The sequence below is a fragment of the Bubalus kerabau genome, chromosome 3, assembly GCF_029407905.1.
Source record: "Bubalus kerabau isolate K-KA32 ecotype Philippines breed swamp buffalo chromosome 3, PCC_UOA_SB_1v2, whole genome shotgun sequence".
NCBI lineage: Eukaryota > Metazoa > Chordata > Mammalia > Artiodactyla > Bovidae > Bubalus > Bubalus kerabau.
Genome location: NC_073626.1, coordinates 116,989,551 through 117,013,684, shown reverse-complemented (window position 1 = coordinate 117,013,684; position 24,134 = coordinate 116,989,551). Strand labels below are relative to the sequence as shown.

The following is a 24,134-nucleotide window of genomic DNA, read 5'->3' as shown; positions in this document are numbered from 1 at the left end:
CAGAGTTGTGGGTTCGATCACTGGGTTGAGAAGAATCCCTGTAGGAGAGCATGGCAACCAGTCCAGTATTCTTGCTTGGAGAATCCCACAGACAGAGGAGCCTAGCGGGCTACAATCCATGGGATCACAAAGAGTCGGACAGGGCTGAAGCGAATGAGCCTGCATGCATATACTCAGGCTGCTGCTGCTGCTGCTAAGTTGCTTCAGTCGTGTCCGACTCTGTGCGACCCCATAGACGGCAGCCCACCAAGCTCCCCTGTCCCTGGGATTCTCCAGGCAAGAACACTGGAATGGGTTGCCATTTTCTTCTCCAATGCATGAAAGGGAAAAGTGAAGTCACTCAGTCGTGTCCGACTCTTCATGACCCCGTGGATTGCAGCCTACCAGGCGCCTTCGTCCATGGGATTTCCCAGGCAAGAGTACTGGAGTGGGGTGCCGTTGCTATACTCAGGCTAAGTATATTCATATACTCCTTTTTTTTAAATTAATTTTTATTGCAGTGTAGTTGCTTTACAATGTTGTTAGTTCCTACTGTACAGCAAAGTGAATCAGCTATTCATATAGCCCCTTTTTTTCTGGATTTCCTTCCCATTCAGGTCACCACAGAGGGTTGAGTAGAGTTCCCTGTGCTATATGGTAAGTTCTCATTAGTTATCTATTTTATCTAATACTTACAACTAAATTGCAAGTTTGGTACTTCTGTGGTGAGTCTCAGGAACTAGTAGGCAGGAGGAAAATTAAAAAGAGAATTTGTACTACCCTCCAAGGAAAGCTCTACTTGAATAAATTCACGCAATTTGACTAGAGACACAAGTTAGCAGAGCTGGGATCCTAACAAAGGTGTATCAGATTCTAGATCCAGCATCTCAACCTGTAGCACTCCATTCAGGCCCCTGAGCCCTGCTTCAAGGCATCAGAATCCTTAAGTTGCTGGTCTGCTTCTCAGGGCCCTCACCAGAGACCATCAGGCAGAACCAGTTTCCTAGGCAGTGTCTGTGCTCTGGCTGCTGAAGGTAAGAAGTCCTGAGTGGTCTCTGACTGCTGTGTGTAGCACACAGGTAGGCCTGGTAATATCTCTGCCACTGCCTTATTTGGGTTCCCGCCTCCAATTGCCCTCCTCTGACCAGCCTTAGCAAGGTGGGAGCTGCTGCTGCTGCTTACCCACTTCAGTCGTGTCCAACTCTGCATGATCCTATGGACAGTAGATGGCCAGGCTCCTCTGTCCATGGCATTCTCTAGGCAAGAACACTGGAGTTGGTTGCCATGCCCTCCTCAGCAAGGTGGAAGACCAGAACAGAAATCTATTCTGATCTTTTCTCTTTTACTAACTGTCTATCAAAAGTAACATAATGGTTACCAGCATCTGGTGGTTACCACCTGGAGGACAGGGGCAATATAGGGGTGGGGGAGGTGGAGGTAGAAACTATTGGATGTAAAAACAGGCTCAAGAATTGTACAACATGGGGAGTGTAGCCAATATTTTGTAATAATTGTAAATGGAAAGTAACCTTTAAAAATTGTTTGAATAAATAAAAATTTAAATTAAACTAAAAATGTTTAAAAACTAACCTAATCCCCAATGTAGATTAGTGGTTGCCTAGGGCTTGGTGCAAAGAAGGCAATGGCACCCCACTCCAGTACTCTTGCCTGGAAAATCCCATGGATGGAGGAGCCTGGAAGGCTGCAGTCCATGGGGTCGCTGAGGGTCGGACACGACTGAGCAACTTCCCCTTCACTTTTCACTTTCATGCATTGGAGAAGGAAATGGCAACCCACTCCAGTGTTCTTGCCTGGAGAATCCCAGGGACGGGGGAGCCTGGTGGGCTGCCGTCTATGGGGTCGCACAGAGTCAGACAGGACTGAAATGACTTAGCAGTAGTAGTAGTAGGGCTTGGTGAGTGGGAGGAATGGGGAATGACCATTAATGGGTACAGGCTTTGTTTCTGAGGTGATGTAAATGATCTGGAATTACTGGTGATGGCTGTACAGCCCTGATTGTACTAAAACCCACTGAATTGTACACCTTGGATTGGTAGATTGTATGGCTATGTCAAATATAGTACAAGAAAGCTATTTTTTAAAAAGTTTTTACCTGGACTATCCCCCATTTCTTTATGGCTATTGGTTGATTAGCTGTGATGAGTTTCAGACATGCCTACAAATCTGTGATACTCTTCCATTCAGGAGATGGAGCTTAATCATTCTCCCCCGGAATATGGCCTGGGCTTAGTGATTTTATCCCAAGGAATGGGGTGTGTCAGAAGTGAGAGAGCATAACTTCTGAGACTAGGTCATAAATGGCATTGTAGCTTCCTTCTCTGCTTCTGGCTCGTAGATCATTCACTCTTGAGGGAAGCCAGCAGCCATGTTGTGAGGATGCTCAGACAGCCCCCTGGAGAGGCACGTTTGGTAAGCCTCTGAGGCTGCCTGCCAAGAGCCAAATGAGTGAGCCATCCTGAAAGTGTTCAAGGTTTCAGAGAACTGCACTGCAGCCAAAACCTTAACCACATTCTCTTGAGAGGTCCTAAGCCAGAACTGCCAGCAAAGCCACTCCCAAATTTCTGACTCACACAAACTATGAGAGTAAATTCTTACTGTTTTAAGCCACTAATTTTGAGATAATCTGTCTTACAGGGATAGGTGGTGTGAGATACAGAAGTGTACATTAGTAGATAATTCATTAGATTATATTGGCTAACCATTAGCCAGTCTGAGCTAAAATCTGGGCAAACACTGTTGGGTTAATGCTTTATCCTCCCTGAATAACACCTTTCTATTTTAACAGAGGAACCCTGGAGACATAGTGCCCCAATTCAAAAGCAGTGTGACAATGGTCAGCATTCCAGGTTTGGTGGAAGGCCTGTTGGGAGGTTATTTTTGGTTCAGGGCTGGAGTTTATGCGACTTTCTAATTATTCCATGCCACCAGCTGCCTGTTCTTCCTAGGAGTGTCTCTACCCATTCCTCAGGCAGCCCAGAGAGGCAATTCCTGTAGGAGGCAACTCAGGCAGGGACTTAATAATGTCACCACTGTCCAAGTGATAGAAAAATGCTCCTGTCTCTCCAGGACTCTCTTGCCTCTTTCTTTTCATGGCATCTGCTCTTTTGACTGTATCTCGTCTCCCGTGAATAAAGGTCAGGCATTCTCTGCTTTATCTCCTTCACGGAAGGGGTCTTTCCATTCCTGTTAAGTTCTGTGTTTGCTGCTTGCTGACTTTTTTTTTTCCCTCTCTTTTTTTTTTTCATCTTTTTGTCTCCTTTGACATTTGTTGCCTCTACAGTCCATTGGAAACCCTGGAATTCCACTCACAATGGACAGAAAACTGGAGATTAGGATGGACGAGGCCTAGGGCCCACAGCAATTATTTCAGTGTTTTTGTGTTTGGTGGAAACAGAAATGAAGCGCCTACACATAGACAGCATACAACCACCAAAGTGACAGAGGGTGGAGTAGGGGGTCATCAGAATACACCCTGCCATGTTCAAACCTGGGAAGGGCTGGCTGATTCGAATTCACAGCCTTCTTCCTCTCACCCAGGCTGAGGGTTATTACTGGGTAACAGAAACCAAAATCCTTTAGAGAGGCTTAATAATAATCTCTCAAGTACACAGCATCTCCTTGGCTATCATCTCTACCTTCTGCTGTTCCTTTATCTCCATCTACATTGCATGTGTCCAAAGAGTTTCTCTTTTTTGTTTGTTTGCTTTTTATTTAAATAACTTTATTTTTTATTATTTTTTGTATTGGAGTTCAGTTGCTTTACAGTGTTATGTTAGTTTCTGCTGTCCAGCAAAGTGAATCGGCTCTCAGTTCAGTTCAGTTGCTCAGTCATGTCCGACTCTTTGTGACTCCATGGACTGCAGCACACCGGGCTTCCCTGTCCATCACCAACTCCTGGAGCTTGCTCAAACTCATGGCCATTCAGTCGGTGATGCCATCCAACCATCTCATCCTCTGTCGTCCCCTTCTCCTCCCGCCTTCAATCTTTCCCAGCATCAGGGTCTTTTCCAGTGAGTTAGTTCTTCAAATCAGGTGGCCAAAGTATTGGAGCTTCAGCTTCAGCATCAGTCCTTCCAATGAATATTCAGGACTGATTTCCTTTAGGATTGACTGGTTTGATCCTTGCAGTCCAAGGGACTCTCAAGAATCTTCTCCAACACCACAGTTCAAAAGCATCAGTTCTTCAGTGCTCAGCCTTCTTTATGGTCCAATTCTAACATCTATACATGACTATTGAAAAAACCATAGCTTTGACTATATGAACCTTTGTCAGTAAAGTCATGTCCCTGCTTTTTAATATGCTGTCTAGGTTTGTCATAGCTTTTATTCCAAGGGCCAGTGTCTTTTAATTTCATGGCTGCAGTCACCATCTGCAGTGATTTTGGAGCCAAAGAAAATAAAGTCTGTCATGTTTCCATTGTTTCCTATCTATTTGCCATGAAATGATGGGACCAGATGCCATGATCTTCGTTTTTTGAACATTGAGTTTTAAGCCAACTGTTTGTATACATACATCTCCTCTTTGTCCCCAGAGTTCCTCTATCTTTCACCAACAATGCCAACAATTGCTAAGGATCCCAGTATTAACTCCAAGTTTTCCGTTGTGTGGTCTCATTGGGTCTCATTCTCTTTGGGAAACCAGGAACCATATCATGGCCCCAGGATTCCCACAATGGACTCTGAAGTGCATCAGAGTACCTGGAGGAAAACTCACAGGAGAACCCAGGATATTTTACATTTTTGAGGGAAATGCAGCAGTCCTCAACATTGAGGGACACCAGTCTGAGACAGTTCACAATTCAGCATCCCACCCAACTCATTCCTTTAATAACACTATATCTTTGCTGGGTTTTGTGTGGTCATAATGATGAAAATGAAATATCACCCAAAATTCAAGTTGAAGTAGAAAATGATGTGGCAGAGTCCAATCTGATTCCAAGGTTTGAGAAACTGTGCTGGTTCCAACAGGTACCTGAGTCCTGTTCATAATTAATCATGATCTTTTAAGAACAGAGTAGTAATATGTGTTTTTCATTTAGTTTATGTATATTTTTTTGAGTGGCAATAATCGTTAGGACATAAATACCCATTTAATTGCTTAAACCCAACTATTTAATATATGGAACTGTATTAATTCCATATATTTTTTTTGCTTCAGGGCACCATGAAAAAACAACTCACAAACTAAGAGAGCAGAGAAATGAGCAAGTTTGGGGATCTCTGATGAGGCCCATTTTGACCTGGCTTGGCCTCACTCATCTCTGACCCTCCCTGGCTCCCTCATCCATAGCACTCTGGGTGTATGTGCTCAATCGCTCAGTCATGTCCGACTCTGCAACTCCATGGACTATAACCCACTAGGCTCATCTGTCCATGGAATTTCCCAGACAATTAGACTGAAGTGGGTTGCCATTTCCTATTCCAGGGGATCTTCCAGACCCAGGGATCAAACCCATATTTCTTGGGTTATTTGCACTGGATGCTACTCCCCATGCTTCCTGGCCTCCAGGGCTTCACACATGCCCTTCTCTCTTTCAGCATGCCCTGTTCCTCCTTTCTCTCTTTAGTGTATCTTCTCACTTCCCCTGTATTTGCAACAATCTCAGTACCTGTCACATTGTATCACATTCACTTGCTTGCATAGTTGTTTTCCCACTAAACAATGAGCTTCTTGAGAGCAGAGAACAGATCTTGTACACCCAAAACTGACTGCTGGAAGGAAAAGGGGTAAGTATGTTACTGAAACCTTTGTTGAGAATTCTGCTGGCTAGACTCTGCTTCTTACCCTCTCCTCCACAGACATTACTATTATCACTAACCTTAGCTGCACTGTCTGTACTGCAAGTACAGAGGACAACTGTGGATCCACTGACCTTCCTTCCCTCTGAACATAGTCCTTTGATAGAAGGTTATCTAAGGTCTAGCACATGGGGCTTTTGCTGGGATACTCTGGCCTCATTTTAGGACGTGTATGTGCTGGGGCTGGGGCTTCCCAGGTGGCACTAAGTGGTAAAGAACCTGCCTGCCAATACAGGAGATGCAAGAGATGCGGGTTTGATCCCTGGGTTAGGAAGATCCCCTGGAGGAGGGCATGGCAGCCCACTCCAGTATTGTTGCCTGGAGAATCCGATGGACAGAGGAGCCTGGCAGGCTACAGCCCACAGGGTGGAAAAGAGTTGGACATGACTGAAGCTACTCAGCCTGCGCATTACCCACCTGCGGCGGCTGCAGCAGTAATAGAGGTTCCAGAGTGGACTGTCAGCCCAGGTGCATCTGGTTGCAAACAACAGAGATTCCAAATTCCTTGAGGAAGGAAGAAAGAGCTTTTTGGTGGTTGTTGTTTGATTTGGTTTGGTTTGGTTCGAATCACAGCTTCAGGCTTGTTCTATTAGCCCAGGAGTAGCATCACCAGGATCCTGGGGGCAAATGGGGCTTACCAGAGCCTGGGAATCTAATCAAGAGTTCAGAGTTTGCTCCAAATCCAAAGTAACCCCAGTGCCTAGGTCATTGTGAGCCTCGCCCTAGGGCTCCATTATCTTTGTGACAGTTTCTTTCTCCTCTCTCCAAGCCCCTCTCAATTGTCCTCACAATACCAACTAACTGCCTTTCTGCTTTCAACTGCAGTTCAGAGTCCAAAGACAGGGGGAATCTGATTGATCAGTGAAGTCTCTATTTGAACAGAGATCTTGCAGCGCCTGTACCCTGGTTGTACTTAGATCAAGTGTCTACTTCTTGCCCTGTTTGCCACAGTTAGGAGGAGAAAAGGCTCAGAGGGAACCAGCATGACGACTCACTGGAAGGAGGTCCCTAAGGGAGTTGTGGGTGCTGCAAATGGCCCGAGAATTGACCTCTTTGGTCCATAGGGTCTTTCCAGTTATGTAACATTAACTAGCTATCTTCTCAACAAGCATTATTTGTTTCAGGGTTTGTATTCATCACTCTGAAATTGTCAGTTACGGTCTATACCCTGATAATGCTCAGACATCCAGTCACGGAGCCGTCAGTATCAAGCACATTATTTAATATTTACTGTGTAACATACTGACAAGGTGACTCTGTTTCCTTGAGCAAATCTCATTCTCTTTTGGGTGCTCAGTTGAATTACCTATGATGGTGAGCATAAATAGGCCTTACCTGCCCAAAGAGAGAACAGAGACCAGCTCACCTCGAAGGTACCCTCTCACACCAAGAGTCCAGGACTCTACAATGATTTATGAAGTTGAAGTTTCCAGGCCACTGAAGTGGAATCTGTGAGCTAGATAAATGGATTGATAAGGTGGGAAAAGAACTTCTTAATTTGAGCAATGAAACTCATTAAGTAAAGGAAACCCCTTTAATTGGTATGTCCAAATAATTGAGGACTTAGTTCTCCTTGGCCTGAAACGATGGGTATTTTGCAAGAATATACACCAGAATTGAATCTTCAATGAGACCCTTGCAGGATCCAGGGACATTCCCAAGGCTGACTTTGAACCTGAATAATGAACTTTCCCCTACCTCTCCCATGAGACTGTGGTCTAAACCACACCATTCTGCCACTGTATTCTTTGATGTTTTGCATTGTTTACTTACAGATTTTACTTTCTCTTGAACTACTCTGTCTTAGATTTTCTATGTCTCTCTTTGCAGCTTTTAAACTCTGTCCCAGATGGCTCTTTGGACTACACTTGTACAGATACTTAAGCTTTGTCCAAAAAATAAATCACCATCCTTGGACCTTGCATGATCCTCTAGCTCTTTCTCTCTACCCCTTACATCCTGGCTTCAGGAAAAAGTGGTCTGACCTTGTTTTAAGCAGAGTTACTAGGAGACACCTAATCTCCCTCTAGGACACACCCTCTTCAGGTTAGAAGTACCCTATCCAGTCCAGAGCCTCTAACCTCAACCTCACCCTCCTTCCTCCCCTCTGGTACCACTGGTTCTCACAGTTCCCTGGGAGGCCTCATTCAAACAAAGCTTGCTGGGTACCACCTCAGAGTTTCTGGCTTAGTAGATCTGGTTTGGGGCTCCAGAAAATGCTTTTCTAACAAGGTTTCTTGTGATGCCAAAGCTGCTAGTGTTCAGGTCAGTTGTTGAGAAACCTTACTGGGAGATGATTTGCTCCCCTCCCTCATCCTGCCCTGACCCTTGGCAATACCTTAAGGCATTTTTGGTTGTCATAAATGGGGGAAGGCAAAATGTGGTACTGTAATCTGGTGGATAAAGACCTGGGATGCTGCTAAACATCCTAAAATGTCTAGGACAGTCGCACATCTCCTCCTAACAAAGAATTATCTGGCCAAAAATACTAATGGTGCTGAGGAAAGCTTGAGAAATCTTGCTGTGCAGATTATTTCTCTATGGCTGGCCATAGATCACTGATCACTCCCTCTCTATTCATTCAATCCATCTCTACAGCCCTTTGGGTCCACCTCCTGTATATGTGTCTCATCTGTCTTTACCTCTATTTTGGCCACGTGGTATGCAAGCTCTTAGTTTCCAGACCAGGGACTGAACCTGCACCCCCTGCAGTGGAGTCTTAACACTAGACTGCCGGGGAAGTCCCTGTCTTTGCCTCATCACTTCTGCTGTCCATCCTTTTTGCAGATTCATATGGATTGCTTACTGCAGTAGCTTCCTTTTTTCGTAAACAATATTTTATTGTGTATATTTCCTAGTAGGTTTTTAAATACAACTTTAAAGGTTATACCTCATTTACAATTATTACAAAATATTGCCCATATTCCCTATGTTGTAGAGTACAACCATATAGCCTACCTTACACTCGGCAGTTTGTACCTCCCACTTCCCTACCCCTAAGATTGCCTTTCCCCTCCCACTGGTAACCACTACTTTATTCTCTATGTCTGTGTATCTGCTTCTTTTGTGTTATATTCATTAGTTTGTTGTGTTTTCTAGATCCCACATATAGGTAGTATTGCACAGTATATGTATTTCTCTGACTTATTTTGCTTAGCATAAATAGAAGGAGAAAAAGTGGAAACAGTGACAGATTTTATTTTCTTGGGCTCCAAAATCACTGAGGATGGTGACTGCAGCCGTGAAATTAAAAGACGCTTGCTCCTTGGAAGAATAGCTATGACAAACCTAGACAGTGTATTAAAAAGCAAAGACATCACTTTGCCGACAAAGGTTCTTATAGTCAAAGCTATGGCTTTTTCAGTAGTCATGTATGGATGTGAGAGTTGGACCATACAGAAGGCTGAACACTGAAGAATTGATGCTTTCAAACTGTGGTGTTGGAGAAGACTCTTGAGAGTCCCTTGGACAGCAAGGAGATCAAACCATTCAATTCTAAAGGAAATTGACCCTGAATATTCATTGGAAGGACTGATGCTGAAGCTCCAATACTTTGGCCACCTGATATGAAGAGCTGACTCACTGGAAAAGACCCTGATGCTGGGAAAGATTGAGGGCATGAGGAGAAGGGGACAACAGAGGATGAAATGGTTGGATAGCATCACCTTCTCAATGGACATGAGTTTGAGCAAACTCCAGGAGATCGTAAAGGACAAGGAAGCCTGGTGTGCTTCAGTCCATGGGGTCACAAACAGCATGACTTAGCAACTAAACAACAACAACAATACCCTCTGAGTCCATCCATGGTGCTATGAATGACCAAATATCAATCTTTGTTTAAAAAAATTTTTTCAATCTTTTGATGGAAAGTTAGAGATATTCAAACAATAGGAAGTGCTGAATGAATCAAGCACCAGATTGGAACCCTGAACTAATTTTGGCCCTACTCTGTGACTGTGAGTGTGTTTGATCACCCTTGGGACCTTAGTTTTTTCATCTGTAAAATAAGACATTGAATGACTTCTAAGATCCTGTATCGCTTAGATATCATGATATTATATAGTGGGATAGAGGGAATTCATCCCAAGAAGTATCCTCTTTTTCTCTGTAAAAGAGGTCTTGTTAACAAAATCCAAGCATACCCAGCAGAACTGTCCTTTTAACATCAGCTGGCTTTTTGTCCTAAACAAATGGAGAAGCCTCAGAGAAGAAAACAGTGCAGAAAGGCTCCAGAGATAGCCTTTCCTTTCAAGCCAGAGTCAGGCAGGAGCCTAAGCAGACTGGAGATGCCCGCTTTGCTTTTGGAAGATGCCAAAGTTGTCTCTTCAATCAAAGAGGAATTTAAGAGGAGCACAAAAATTCTTTAATGTTCTTTGAGCTGCTCTCTGGCCCACACCCAGGAAACATTGTTATTGTAACTGAGACATCAGGACGTTTGGCAGTGTTATGTTCTTATTTGGCCCAGTACAGCTCTTTATTTATTAAAGCCTTGGGGCCCTTCAGGCCATGGTTCAGTGTATTAATTTATGTAGCATGCCTCCCTAGAGAGAAGACCAATTTAAATACCCTCAGCTTCACTATGACCTAGTTTGCCACCAAGATATTAACTCTGAAGCTTTTTGTTTTCTCTTCTTTCTTATTATGGCTATAAAAGGTACATGGAACCTGCCCTTGGCAAAAAGTCAGGATGGACCATCCCACCCTTTCCATTTCTATGCCCTTCTCTTTCTTCACTATATCAATGTGAATTGAACCCCCAGTTTAATTCAACCAGTTGTAAATTAATTCAACAAACCCAGTATTTATTGAGACTAGTTATCTGCAAGCCATATTCTGCAATGCAATGGTGTTTAGTTGTGTCTGGCTCTTTGTGGCCTCATGGACTGTAGCCTGCCAGGCTCTTCTGCCCATGGAATTTTCCAGGCAAGAATACTGGAGTGGGTTGCCATTTCCAGGGAAATTTTCCCACCCCAGGGATCAAACCTGAGTCTTCTGTACCTCCTACATTGGCAGGTGGATTCTTCACTACTAGTGCCACCTGGGAAGACCCAAGCTATATGCTGAAAATGAAAGTGAAAAGTGAAAGTCGCTCAGTCATGTCTGACTCTTTGTGACCCCATGGACTATACAGTACTTGGAATTCTCTAGGCCAGAATACTGGAGTGGGTAGCCTTTCTCTTCTCCAGGGGATCTTCCCAATCCAGGGATCAAACCCAGGTCTCCTGCATTGCAGGTGGTTTCTTTACCAGCTGAGCCACAAGGGAATCCCAAGAATACTGGAGTAGGTAGCCTATCCCTTTTCCAGCAGATCTCTCTGACCCAGGGAAGCATGAATTAAATAAGACCCTATCTTCAAAGGGGCTTCCCTGGTGGCTCAGACAATAAAGAATCTCTCTGCAATGTGGGAGACCTGGAATCGATCCCTGGGTTTGGAAGAGCCCCTGGAGGAGGGCATGGCAACCTATCCTAGTATCCTTGCCTAGAAAATCCCATGGACAGAGGAGCCTGGTGGGCTATGGTCCATTGTGTTGTAAAGAGTTGGACATGACTGAAGCGACTTAGCATGCACAACACACCATCTTCAAGGGGCTAGGAACGTCCTGCAGAGACAGACATGGAGACAGCCTCTCCAGGATAGCATGGGAGGTGCAAAACTGGAAGTGAGTACCAGGGATTGTGGAGGAGGGAGTGGGCCCCTTGCTTGAAAGGCACAGGGAAGGGAGATTTCTAGAAAGGGTACTTGCCTTGGATCCTGAAAAGTGGTAAGAATTTGCCAGATTAGGTGAGTGTGTTTTTCAGCCTGGGTCAAAGCATGATGGGGTAAAATAACATTCCATACTTGGGGAACTTCAAATATTGATCATTTCAGTTGACTCAAACATAAAATGTGTGAGAAGAGGTATGAAGATGAGAAAGGGGCCAGATCATGGTGGGCCTTGTTCTTTGAAAATAGATGTGAAGCCCCAAGAATGACGTCTGGCATTTAGAATTACCTATGGCATCAACTAGACCTTCCACCATTGTTATTCTTTTAGGATTTCCTTGGTCAACTGTTGCTCTCTGGGAAAGCTGCCACAAGTTGGCCTCCGTTGCACCCCTACAGGAGCTGCTCAGTGGCACCCATCTAGTTGAAAGTTGTGGGGGTGGGTAAGAGCTTAACTTGATATCAGATGGCTATTTAGGTGAGAGTGACTAGTCAACTGATCAAACAGTGAGGCTTTGGAGATTGGGATGTGGGTAAAGTCCTGCCTATGCCACCCTCATTGTGTGTGTAAAGGGTATAGGGGTAGGAAATAAACTTGACTAAGGGTTTTTGAGATGGTTAGTACCATATGGCTCCAGGAAGGTGCCTTTTACATCAGTATCTATCCTAGTGCCCCTGTTTAAATTTCTGCTATAGTGAAAGTGGGAACCTCAGTAAAACAGGCAGAGAGGCACCAGGACTCTTAAGTGTGTCTGAGACTCAGGATACACAGAAAGTCATAAAGCAAGAGAAAATATTGGGTTTGTTTGTCAAAACATGATGTTTCATCAAAATGTGGAAATTCAATGAAGAGCAACATCTCAGCCTCCTCATCAGGATGAATACACAAAATTAGCTTTTAACATTGTTGTGTTAACACAGAGATCGTTCCAACCTCCACAGGATTTGCTTCAAGTTCCCAGCCCAGGTGAGCTGGTGAATTATTCTTGAGCATAAAGTCTCTCAAATTGCTGGGCAAGCACCTGCGGGATGCAGACAAGGGCCACCAGCATGGTTCGGTCAGCGCTGTCCCCCACCTCACTTCTGAATAGCGCTGATGGGGCAATGGCATGGTCTGAGAGAAGCGGGGAGGGGACCACCGCCATCTTTTGAAGTTAGCCAAAGAAAACACCCATTCTTTTCTTATTACTGACATAAATTGTAATTTGTAGCCTGAAGCATTAGGATAAAATATCTACAAACACATACTCTCTGCCCCCCAGCTGCTGCAGCTAGCTAGAGGACAAAGAGAAACACAGAAACCTAAACACCGGTGGCAGAAGCTTCCACAGAAAAATGCCTGTTTCCAAATTAATGTGGGTAATGTTACCATTTGCTTTGTTACTGTGTCAGGCTTTGCTTCCAGGGGCAAAAATGTTTTGCGCAAATAGATCATTAGTACTGCAGGAAGTTGAAGTTTACTCAATCACTATGGGAGCCATGGCCTTCAGAGCTTCTGACTATGACCCAGTGTAAGAAATACACTTGCTATCATGACTCAGTGCGTATATCCAGAGCCGAAGCAAGATCTCCGTGGTGTAAACGCTCCACCAAAGTTCATTGCTAGCTGTCACCTGGTGTCACTGAACTGCTGAAGGTGGAGTTGGAAAGAGATGTATACGGTTAGTTGTCTGTCAGGACACAATGACCACACCTACAACAGCAACGCCAGTTAAGACTGCCAAACCAGGGTTGCCAAGAATACTTTGGGAAACACTCTCTCATTTGCAAAATTTGTGAAACAAGGAAGAGTCAGTGTGCATGACCTAAAGGTGTACTTTACAGACTTTTTGGGTCTTTAGGAAACCTATTTCAGTAAACACCCTCCCTCATAATTTCAACTTCTGTTGGGGATGTTCCAAGATATGTGGTCCCTCTGTTTTAAATCACTGCCTTCTCCAGTTTTTCTCTGATTCCTCTTTGCTTCAGCCCATATGATGTTTTCTTGGAAACAGTTTTTATAAAGAATTAAAAGTTTGTTTCATATTCCATAAAATGAAGTGTGTGTATGTATGTGTGCTAAAATTCACATGACTGTAGGTATTTTGAACAATTGGATGGGCATGGGCCTTACAGTTATTGTGGAGATAAAAAGAATTGTCTTTCTGCTTAATGAATCACCCTGGAGTAAATGGCATTCAACAATAAGCATTTATTTCTCACATTTGAGGGTTAGTAGCAGAGCCTATCTGCTCTAACTTATTATTTTGTCTGTGGAGCAGCTGGAGGCTCCACCCTAAACTGAGTTTCTCTGGGGCAACTGTGCCCCACACATTCCTCATCTATCTCATGGGACCAGTGGGCTAGACTGATGGAAATATTCCTTCTCATGGCAATGGCAAGAGCTCAGAGGCAGTAGGAAATCTGAAGGACCCATTGAGGGCATCACTTGCCTCTTTCTATGAGTCAGAGCAAATCACAGGGCCAACCTCAGAGTCCAAGCATGAGGAGGACGCCCCCGTCACGGAAAGAGGGCACTGTGAAATTACATGACCAGGGGCACAGTTCCAAGGAGTGGTGAACTGGGGCCTAGGGTAGGCTGAAAAGAGCACCACAAATTTGTCACACTCTAATCTCTGGAAATTTTGAGTGTGATTAAGATGCGATCAAATTAAGGATTTTGAGATGGAGCAATTATCCTGGATTTTGTGGATTTGCTCAATGTAACAACAAAGGTCCTTATAAGAGGGAGGCAAGAGACTAGAGTTAGAAGAAGGACCTGGGACAATGGTAGTAGAGGCAGGAAAGGTGATCTCATATGGGACCATGAGCCAAGGACAGAAAACAACTTTCAGAAGTTGGAAAGAGCAAGGAAACAGAATGTCCTCTGAAGCCTCCAGAAGAAATGCAGCCCTGTCAGCACCTTGATTCTAGACTTCTGACCTCCAGACTGTAAGTGAGTCAATTGGTGTTGTTCAAGCCACTGTGTTTGTGGTAATTTGTTAGAGCAGCAATTGAAAACCACTACAGATTCTGGTATCTGGGTGTGAGGTGCTGCTATAGCAAACATCTAAAAATGTGGACGTGACTTCAGAATTGGATAAGTGGTAGATGCTGGAAGAAGTTCTAAGAGGATGATAGAAAAAGCCTAGATTGCCTGGAATACACAGTTAGTAGAAATACGGCTGTTAAAGATTGCTGGTAAGGGCTTGGGAAGAAATGAGGAAAATGTTATTCAAAACCAGAAAAAAAGAAGATTCTTGCTATTAATATATAGCAGCAGAAAGGTTAGCTGAATTGTGTCCTACATTTACATGAAAAGAAGAATTTGTCAATCGTGAAATTAGATATTTAACTGAAGAGATTTCCAAGCAAAGTATTGAAGGTACAACCTGGCTTATTCTTGTTGCTTTTAGTAAAATCCAAGAAGAAAGAGATAAATTGGTAAAAGTACTATTAAGCAAACTGAACTAGGACTAAGTAATTTTGGAAATTCTCAGCCTATCCAGATTTTGGCTAAAAGTAGGAGATTTACTGTTAGGAAAGCATGCTCTAGAGGGAAGCCAAGGATGTGGCTGGACAGTCTTTTGCTGGTACCTGGAATCAAATATATATCTCCTGGAGATGGTGAGGAACAGGGAGGCCTGGCATGCTGCAGTCCATGGGGTTTCAAAGAGTCAGACACAACTTGGCAACTGAACAACAATGTATATATATATATATATATGTATATGTATATATGTGTGTGTATATATATATATTCTGTAGCACAATGGTTTCCTTGAAAAAATTAAGCATGTGATCCATCAATCTCTTTAGCCATCTCATAGACCTATCCAAAAATATGTGGAGAAGCATGTTATCTAATGGAAGATATCTCTGGGACATGCATGGGAGACCCATGAGGTTTTTGATGTTGTAATATGAGAAGAAATATTGCTAGCTTGAACTTGAAGGGAACAGAGAGAGGACAAAACTTGAAAAGACTGTTGAACTCCCAAAATTCCACAGGCACAAAACAGATGGGTTAAACTATTCAGGTGAAAACTGGTCCTACTCTTCTTTAAAAAGGAAGCATGACTGAGAGTGGATTCCTGGGCTTAGATAGTAGAGCCACAGAAGATTAAAATAGGCCTTGAAATAGTGTTTTCATAGCTGGACTTCAAAATTGCTCAGCACTAGTGGCTTCTTCTTCTATTTTATTCCTTTTTGAATGGGAATGTCTCTAACTATTATCCTATGGCTATCTCACCATTCTGTTTGAGGGATCAGATCATTTGTTTTCAAGTCTCACAGGTCTAGGGGCAGAAAAGAATTTTGCCGAGGATGGATTATACCCACAGTCTCAATCTTAATTTCCATGATTTAGTAAAGTGGTTTGGGACTGTCAAACTGATAAATATGCAAAGAGATTTTAGACTGTACGTTGATGTTGTAATAAGTTGAGACTTTGGAGGATCTTGGAAAAGGGTGATATATTTTGATGTGAGATGGATGTAAATCTTTAGGGGCCAGAAGACAGTCTAGTGAGCTGAAGGATCCTCCAGGACTGAAGAAGACTCTTGAGAGTCCCTTGGACAGCAAGGAGATCAAACCAATCAATCCTAAAGGAAATCAACCCTGAATACTCACTGTAAGAACTGATGCTGAAGCTCCAGTACTTTGGCCACCTGATGCAAAGAGCTGACTCACTGGAAAAGACCCTGATACTGGGAAAGATTGAGGGCATGAGGGGAAGGGAGGGACAGAGAATGAGATGGTTGGATGGCATCACGTACTCAAAGGACACAAGTCCGAGCAAACTCCAAGAAATAGTGAAGAACAAGGAAGCCTGGCATGTGCAGTCCAGGGTGTCAAAAAGAGTTGGACATGACTTAGTGACTGAACAACAACAACAACAAAGATGTTCACAACCTAATTTCTGAAACCTGTGAATATTACCTTATATGGAGAAGGCAATGGCACCCCACTCCAGTACTCTTGCCTAGAAAATCCCATGGATGGAGAAGCCTGGTAGGCTGCAGTCCATGGGGTCGCTGAGGGTAGGACACGACTGAGCAACTTCACTTTCACTTTCATGCATTGGAGAAGGAAATGGCAACCCACTCCAGCATTCTTGCCTGGAGAATCCCAGGGACCGGGGAGCCTGGTGGGCTGCCGTCTCTGGGGTCGCACAGAGTTGGACACAACTGAAGTGACTTAGCAGCAGCAGCAGCAGCATGGCAAAAGAGACTTTGCAGCTATGACTGTTAAGCATCTTTGGGTGGGACAGTCATCCTGGATTATCCAAGTGGCCTATATAATCACAGGGCTCTTATAAGATGGAAGTAGTGAGAAAGTGATGTGATGACAGAAGCAAAGATTGGAGTGATGTAGCCAGCAGCTGAAGAATGCTGCAACTTCTAGAAGCTAGATGCAGCAAGGAATAGATCCTCTCTTAGGTCCTCCAGAAGAAACCAATTCTTCTGACACTTGATTTTACCCCCTTGATACTCATTTAGAACTTCTCACCTCCAGAACTTTATGAGATAATATGTTTGCATTATTTTAAGCCACCAAGTTTGTGGTAATTTGTTACTTTTGCAATTGGAAACTAATAAAGCACCATCAATACAATCATATATGGGAAGAAACCTAACTCCCCTGTGTTTACAAATAATGTCATCGTAAGCATTATGATTATCTTTAAAATATACTCTATCATTGTTAAGGTATGAAATTTGTAAACATTTGACATTCTCAAATGTGATTTGGCTTCATACTGGGACCAACTTGTCTTTCAAAAGAAGGCTTCCCTTATAGCTCTGTCAGTAAAGAATTGGCCTGCAATGCAGGAGACCCAGGTTCTATTCCTGGGTCTGGAAGATCCCCTGGAGAAGGAAATGGCAACCCACTCCAGTATTCTTGCCTGGAGAATCCCATGGATAGAGGAGCCTGGCAGGCTACAGTCTATGAGGTCACAAGAGTCGGACACAATTTAGCGACAGTAGACTAGACTAATAGGATCTGAAATACAGAAATTTCCTTTATCAGTTCAGTTCAGTTCAGTCGCTCAGTCGTGTCCGACTCTTTGCGACCCCATGAATCGCAGCACGCCAGGCCTCCCTGTCCATCACCAACTCCCGGAGTTCACTCAGACTCACGTCCATCGAGTCAGTGATGCCATCCAGCCATCTCAACCTCTGTCATCCCCTTCTCCTCCTGCCCCCAATCCCTCCCGGCATCAGTCTTTTCCAATGAGTCAACTCTTCGCACGAGGTGGCCAAAGTACTGGAGTTTCAGCTTTAGCATCACTCCTTCCAAAGAAATCCCAGGGCTGATCTCCTTCAGAATGGACTGGTTGGATCTCCTTGCAGTCCAAGGGACTCTCAAGAGTCTTCTCCAACACCACAGTTCAAAAGCATCAATTCTTCGGCGCTCAGCCTTCTTCACAGTCCAACTCTCACATCCATACATGACCACAGGAAAAACCATAGCCTTGACTAGATGGACCTTTGTTGGCAAAGTAATGTCTCTGCTTTTGAATATGCTATCTAGGTTGGTCATAACTTTCCTTCCAAGGAGTAAGCGTCTTTTAATTTCATGGCTGCAGTCACCATCTGCAGTGATTTTGGAGCCCCCAAAAATAAAGTCTGACACTGTTTCCACTGTTTCCCCATCTATTTCCCATGAAGTGATGGGACCGGATGCCACGATCTTCGTTTTCTGAATGTTGAGCTTTAAGCCAACTTTTTCACTCTCCACTTTCACTTTCATCAATAGGCTTTTTAGTTCCTCTTCACTTTCTGCCATAATACGCAATTATAAACAAGTATAAAAGTTAAAAATCACCTGTGATGGAACAACAATCATTAATGGGAATGTTAGGAGTCACTCAGGATTACATAGTGGGTAATTCTCAAGCCATTAAAGATAGATAGGTCAGGTACTGGGCGGGAAAAAAATTCCTTTACTTCGGAGAGCTGCTCCAAAGACAGAATCATATGAGTCTCAGCTTTATAAGGTTTACATGTACAGTTGTTATTTTGTTAATTTTCAATTTGAATAGGTCAGGAAAGGTGGTTTATCTGTAGTACCTTAAGTATACCCTTTAGTTTTCAGTGTGCCCTTCAGAGTGGTTTCTGATCTTCATTTCTTCCTGAGGGTGGGCAACACAACATAGTAGAAAGATTCAGGGCTCCAGGGTCAGGAAAATTTTCCATTTAATCCTAACTGACTACTCAGGAGTGCCTTCTGGTGAGTATATTAGCTAACTTTTCAGTCTTGGCTTCTTTTTCTATAAAATGGCTACAATAAAATCTACTCTATAAATTGTTAAAAAGCTTAACCTAATTCACATAGAATTTAATGAGCAATTCTGAGAAACAATGGACTTGATTGTATGGACAGAGTTGTGTTTTCTAAGTTTATAATTGAGCAATTATCTAAAGGATGGTACCTGGAACAAACATGGAAAGAAATGGAGAACATTTAGTAACACCAACAGACACTGTTGCATTGTTGTGAATTAATTTCAAACATTTTCTTCTTTGAACCTAACACCATTGTTCTCAAGTGGTGAAATGCAGAAAAAGAATCACTGTTTGTCATGTAAGCCTGGGCTTGACCATCAGCTGCCAGGGCTTTCACTATTGAAACACCACTGTCTTATTTTCTTCCTCTCTAAACTTGTAATCAATTCTCTCTTGAGAGAACATGATGAAACATACAACTCCATCCTAGTAAGCATCTTTACATCTATAAGCAGTGTTATTTAGCAATTATTATTATAAGTTACAACCTTAACTCTATAAAGAAAACAACTGAGATAATATAATTTCCCTCAAAAGCATTGAAGTATATTATTCATACAAATAGAATATATGTAATACAAATATATATTATATAAATACATATGATATATATACATATGAATATTACACCTAAATATACTTTATTTCTCTATATACACATGCTGCTAAGTCGCTTCAGTTGTGTCTGACTCTGTGTGACCCCATAAATGGCAGCCCAACAGGCTCCCCTGTCCCTGGGATTCTCCAGGCAAGAACACTGTTTTGTATAAAAAATATCCTGAAATAATAATCATCTGTCATATCCTTTATAGCAGTGGGTCCTCAGAGTTCAAATAATTGATGTCTTTCAGAAATCACTAGGCAACCAGGTGGTACAATTATTAAGCACCCGCAGGAACTTGCTTCAAAGTGAATTTATTAGGATCAGAATCTGTACCACCCATATCCAAAGCACAGAAAGTCCTGACCACCAGATGTCACCATTCTTCTATTTCCCTCCCAGTGTCCAGAGAGGGAGAGATGTTTTTCTTTCAAGGGACTGAGAGAAAAACGTGACTCCCAACATTCCTGGGATTTTACCAAAAGGTCTCATTAAGAGGAATCATCCTGCCCATACAGATTTCCTTGTGGTTTTTGGTCATTATCCAGACAGTTCCTGACAGCTGAGGATCTAAGTGGCTGATAATTTGGGGCTCATCTGGTCAGGAAGTGTTAGAGTCATTTCCTTCAGCTTGAATTAAAAGTATGCCTGATCGATCTAATGTGCCTAGAGCCTAGAGTAGCTCAGTGCAAGAGAGGCTGGCTACAGGGTGTGTTCTATGGATACTAAGATTCTGGAGACAGGAGACCTCCCTAACCAGCTAGGTGGCCACGACAGCTTACTTACAATGTGAGGCTCTTGGACTAAGTAATTTCTAGGGTCTAAGAACTCCATTATCTTTAGTTTTTAAATGCCTTTGCTGAAGAGGGTGAGCATCAGAGTAGGGTGATCTAAGTTGAAGAAAGAATACCCTAGGGGAACAGTAAAATGGGGGTGGAGAAATTCTGCAGGGAGGGTAAGGGAAAGTTGAACATAAACCCTCATACAGTAACTTGATGCAGTGACAAGGGCTTGGAACACGATGGGGTTATTAACATTGTCATTTCCACCCCTAGGTAATTCACCAGGCCACTCTCCTTCCATTCCAGATACTGCTTAACAAGGATCTATAATACTTAGAGATGTAAATGTACAATGTTCTCTCTCCTGGGGCTTGGTTGGATTTAATATGTCATGTCAGTCAATGTTCTCTGTGGTGCCTTCAGGGCATGGGTTGCTTTATTTCTTTTTGAATTTATAACAGTGCAACATTCGGCTAGGCGGTTCAGGGTGTTCATAAAACCTGGGGGTGGGAGCGGGAAGGAGTAAGAGAAATGGAATTTATTTATTGAACACCTACTATGTGCCACGTATTGCTAAGCACTTTAGGTATATTTTATTTCATCTTCAAAATAACCTCAAGAAACGCCATTTATTATGTTCGTAGATAAAGAAATTGAATTCAGATGGTTAAGTGGCCTGCTCAAGGTCACAAAAACCAGGCTGAAATTTATACTGCTTCATGTAACCCGTTCCCCAAAGTTGGAAATTGAGTCTCAAGGCATTGGTTTAAGCAGCCTGTACCTATAGATGGTTGAGTCCCTAATCTTCCCCCACTGGGTTTCACTGCTGGAGGAAGGTCCCTGGTGCTGAGTGGCCTGGACTGCACCTCTCTGGAGGATGCACTGTCACATCAGTATGTGCATACTTGCCCCTGACCTTGCTAGATTATTATTTGTGGCCGCAAAGTGTCTCCCTTGCTCCCTTTTCCCTTTGGGCTGCGGAACTGAGGGGTTGGTAGAAGTCCTCTCCGACAGGGTTGGGAGTTTGCAGACGGCCCCTGAGAGGCTGGGGCGTTCCGAATTGGCTGAGCGCTCCGCGGGGAGGGCGGGGAGTTTGCCGAACGTCCCTGGCCGGAATCCCTGCCTTAGAGAGCTGCGAGCTCAGAAGCTAGAGGGAAGTTGGAGGGGTCCGTAAGGGAGGGAAGGAAGAAATTGCAGACAGACCCCCCGCCCTGGTCGGCTGAGCCCTGGAGGAACGTCTCTGCAGTGTCCAGGCCGACTGTGGACGCGCCGTGCGCGGCCCCGCCAGGGCTGAGAGTTTGCAGACTGTCCCTGCCGCGGCCCGCTCAGCGGCGGCCCTGCGGCTCCCGCGGCTGCCGCGGCGGCCCCGGGCGCGATCCAGCCCAGGTAGCCGCGCCGCAGGCTCGGGGCGCCGCGACCCCGTGCCCCGCCGCGCCTTGGGCTCCCCTGGAGACAGGGGCTGGCAGGCACTCCCGGCTGCTGCTACTGCTCAAACAAGGAGGTGAGAGCCAGTGGGTCGGGGCGATCGCGTCGAAGCTCTCCATCTCCGCGGGGAGATGAACGTAGAAGGGACCGCTGAGGGCGCGGGGAGCTGGGCGCGGGGGTGGGGGAAGAGTCTGCACCGTGGGTTGCGCGTCTGGGGTCTTCCGCCCTCCGCTACCCGGCCGCCTGCCTGGGTGCCCTGGCCGGGTTGAGAGACCCGGGAGTGCGGCCGGGGATACGCCTTGAGGCGCCCACCTGCACGGGGCAACCGCTTCCCAGGGGAGACTGCAGGGCTCCATGGCCCTTGGGAAGTGGGGGTTGTGGGCTTTTCAAGGGACTGTCCGGAGAAGGCTTTAGTTGCGCGGACTGGAGGCAAGCAGCCATGGATGGTAGATGGGCGCTCGGACCCCGGAGGAGCTTGGTGGGGTCACGCTGAGGGTGTGGGCCGGGCTGGGGTCCCCGGGATCTGGGAGCGCAGGGCGGGCTCAGCCACCGGCCGCTGGGGAGTAAAAGAAGGAAGGCTGGCTCCTGGCCCCTGGGAAAGAGAGATGTGGGGGGCGGGTGCTCTGGTTCAGGGGACCAGGGAAGCCTGGGGGTGCCCCCCACCCTTTAGGGACCTTCGCGGGCCGCGGATCCCGCCCGCGCGCTCAGGAGGCTGCCTGGCCGGAGAGGCTGCGGGGAGCGCAGAGCCCACACCCGCTCACACAATCCCCGAGAGCATGCTCAGTGCGGCCTTGGGAACTTCCTGCCTAGTCGCGAGCCGCCCAGGCCCCCTCCCGGCCCCCTCCCGGCCCTCGGCTGCCAAACTTGGGGGCGCGGCGCGCGCCAGTGGTCCTTTCGCCTCCTCGTCTTTGCCCGGCTCCCGGCGTTGCTCCCATCGGTCGCCCCTGCGGCTGAGAACGGGGGCGTGAATGTCGCCCCCAGCTTCCCGAGGCCAGGTCCGAGGCCGGGTGGCCAGAGGCATGGCGGTGAGGCCGCCTGATGTAAGGACCCGCTCGGGATGCGCTCGCCGCGCGCGCGGACCAGGCGCGGTGAGCAGACTGGATGGAAGGGGGTGTGTGAGCCCGGGGACGTTCGCGCGCACACACTTGCTGTCACACACAAAGCCGTGGTTTCGTAGCTGCCGCGCGGAAGAGAAAAGAGGTGGCGCTTGCATTGTCCGGCGGCGTTTGGAGCGCAGACAGGGTGCCTGGCGCTTGCGGGCTGAGGTAACCTGGCGATGCAGAGGGTTTTCAGAGATGCTCGAGTCGAGGTCTGGGGCCCGGTACTCCTGTAGCTGACTGCCAGGCCCGGCCCAGGGCGGACACCTCAGTCTGCACCCGGCCCTGACGGCCCAGTTAGGAAAGGCTGGGCACTTTGGGGGCGGTGAAGTTGGGGAGGGGAAGGCGGAGGTTTGTGCGGGGTTCCCCAGGGAATGACAGTATTGCACCTGTAAACAACTCGGATCCGAGTGTTAGAGGTGGAATCTCATTCTAAAGAGGGGCGGGTGAGAAGCCGGTGCGCCCCGCCTCCGTTCATTGCCAGGACCTGAGCGACTCCGTGGGTTTTTATTACGAGAGACACACCCACCGCCCCCCACCTACCTCCTCCACCCCGTCCCCCAGTTTAGCTACCTACATCCTGATCCTTAACTCGGATTAGAAGTTCTTCGATTTTGATTGGAGAAAATCACCAAAATGTTTTTCACGGACGGGTAAACCATAACAGGTGTTTCTTAATAAATGAACTTTTATTCCTCCCGCCTACCCCGCCCCCCCACCCCTTCCCCCCCACACACAGCACAGATTCTTTTCGCTCTTATTGTTCAGGGCTGAGATAGGAAACCCTCAAATTTGGTTAGCTCTGTTAGGATTAGAGCAAAGCTCCGCTTTCTAGACTTTTTAGTTTCTTCAGTTATTAACTCGAAATCCATGTAGTCAACTTGAAGTAGAGAGACCCTGAGAAGAGGTGATGCATTGACAGAAGAGGGTGACCTTTTGCCTCTTTTAGGGACGGTGGGGGGAAAAAGAAGAAGGACCCTGCTCTGCCGGACCCCTGACTGGCAGACCTGGGTTTCTGGATAGAGGTTTGGTCTTTACTTTTTTTCATCCGCTCCTTGGTTCCAGCCCACCTTCTCGAGTCTGGGATACTTGTGACTGGAGTCACTGGGAAAGGAGTCTACTGTACCAGTTTGGGACTTTGCAGGGTTCGAGCCTACACAAGCGGCTGAAGGTTGGTTTGAAGGTGCCTGCAGTGACAGGCAGGCGGGCTGGGTGGCTCTGCTCAGATCTGCTAGTGGCATCTGTGTTCCAGCAGCTCAAGTGTCTCTGAATTGCCTCAGCTGTGCACATCTCAAGTGCTTTGTGTTTGGAATTGTGAATATAGTACTCATATATATATATATATTCACACATCCATACATGCATTTTTATAAAGAAGCATGTATACATGTATGTGCATATGCAGTGTTCTCTGGTAGCAGCTTGGGGCTGGAAGGGACCTTAGGAAACACAGGA

The 24,134-nt window shown here is 45.5% G+C and overlaps 1 protein-coding gene across 4 annotated transcripts in view; it reads left to right on the top strand.

The window, feature by feature from the left end:
• Window positions 1-21,285: 21,285 nt before the first annotated feature.
• MGAT5 (alpha-1,6-mannosylglycoprotein 6-beta-N-acetylglucosaminyltransferase) overlaps window positions 21,286-24,134 on the top strand; it is a 398,003-nt gene continuing 395,154 nt past the window's right edge. For all 4 annotated transcript variants that reach the window (XM_055572802.1, XM_055572785.1, XM_055572804.1 and 1 more), the window contains exon 1: window positions 21,286-21,658. The gene's annotated coding sequence lies outside the window, so the exon portion shown is untranslated. The remainder of the gene's footprint in view (window positions 21,659-24,134) is intronic.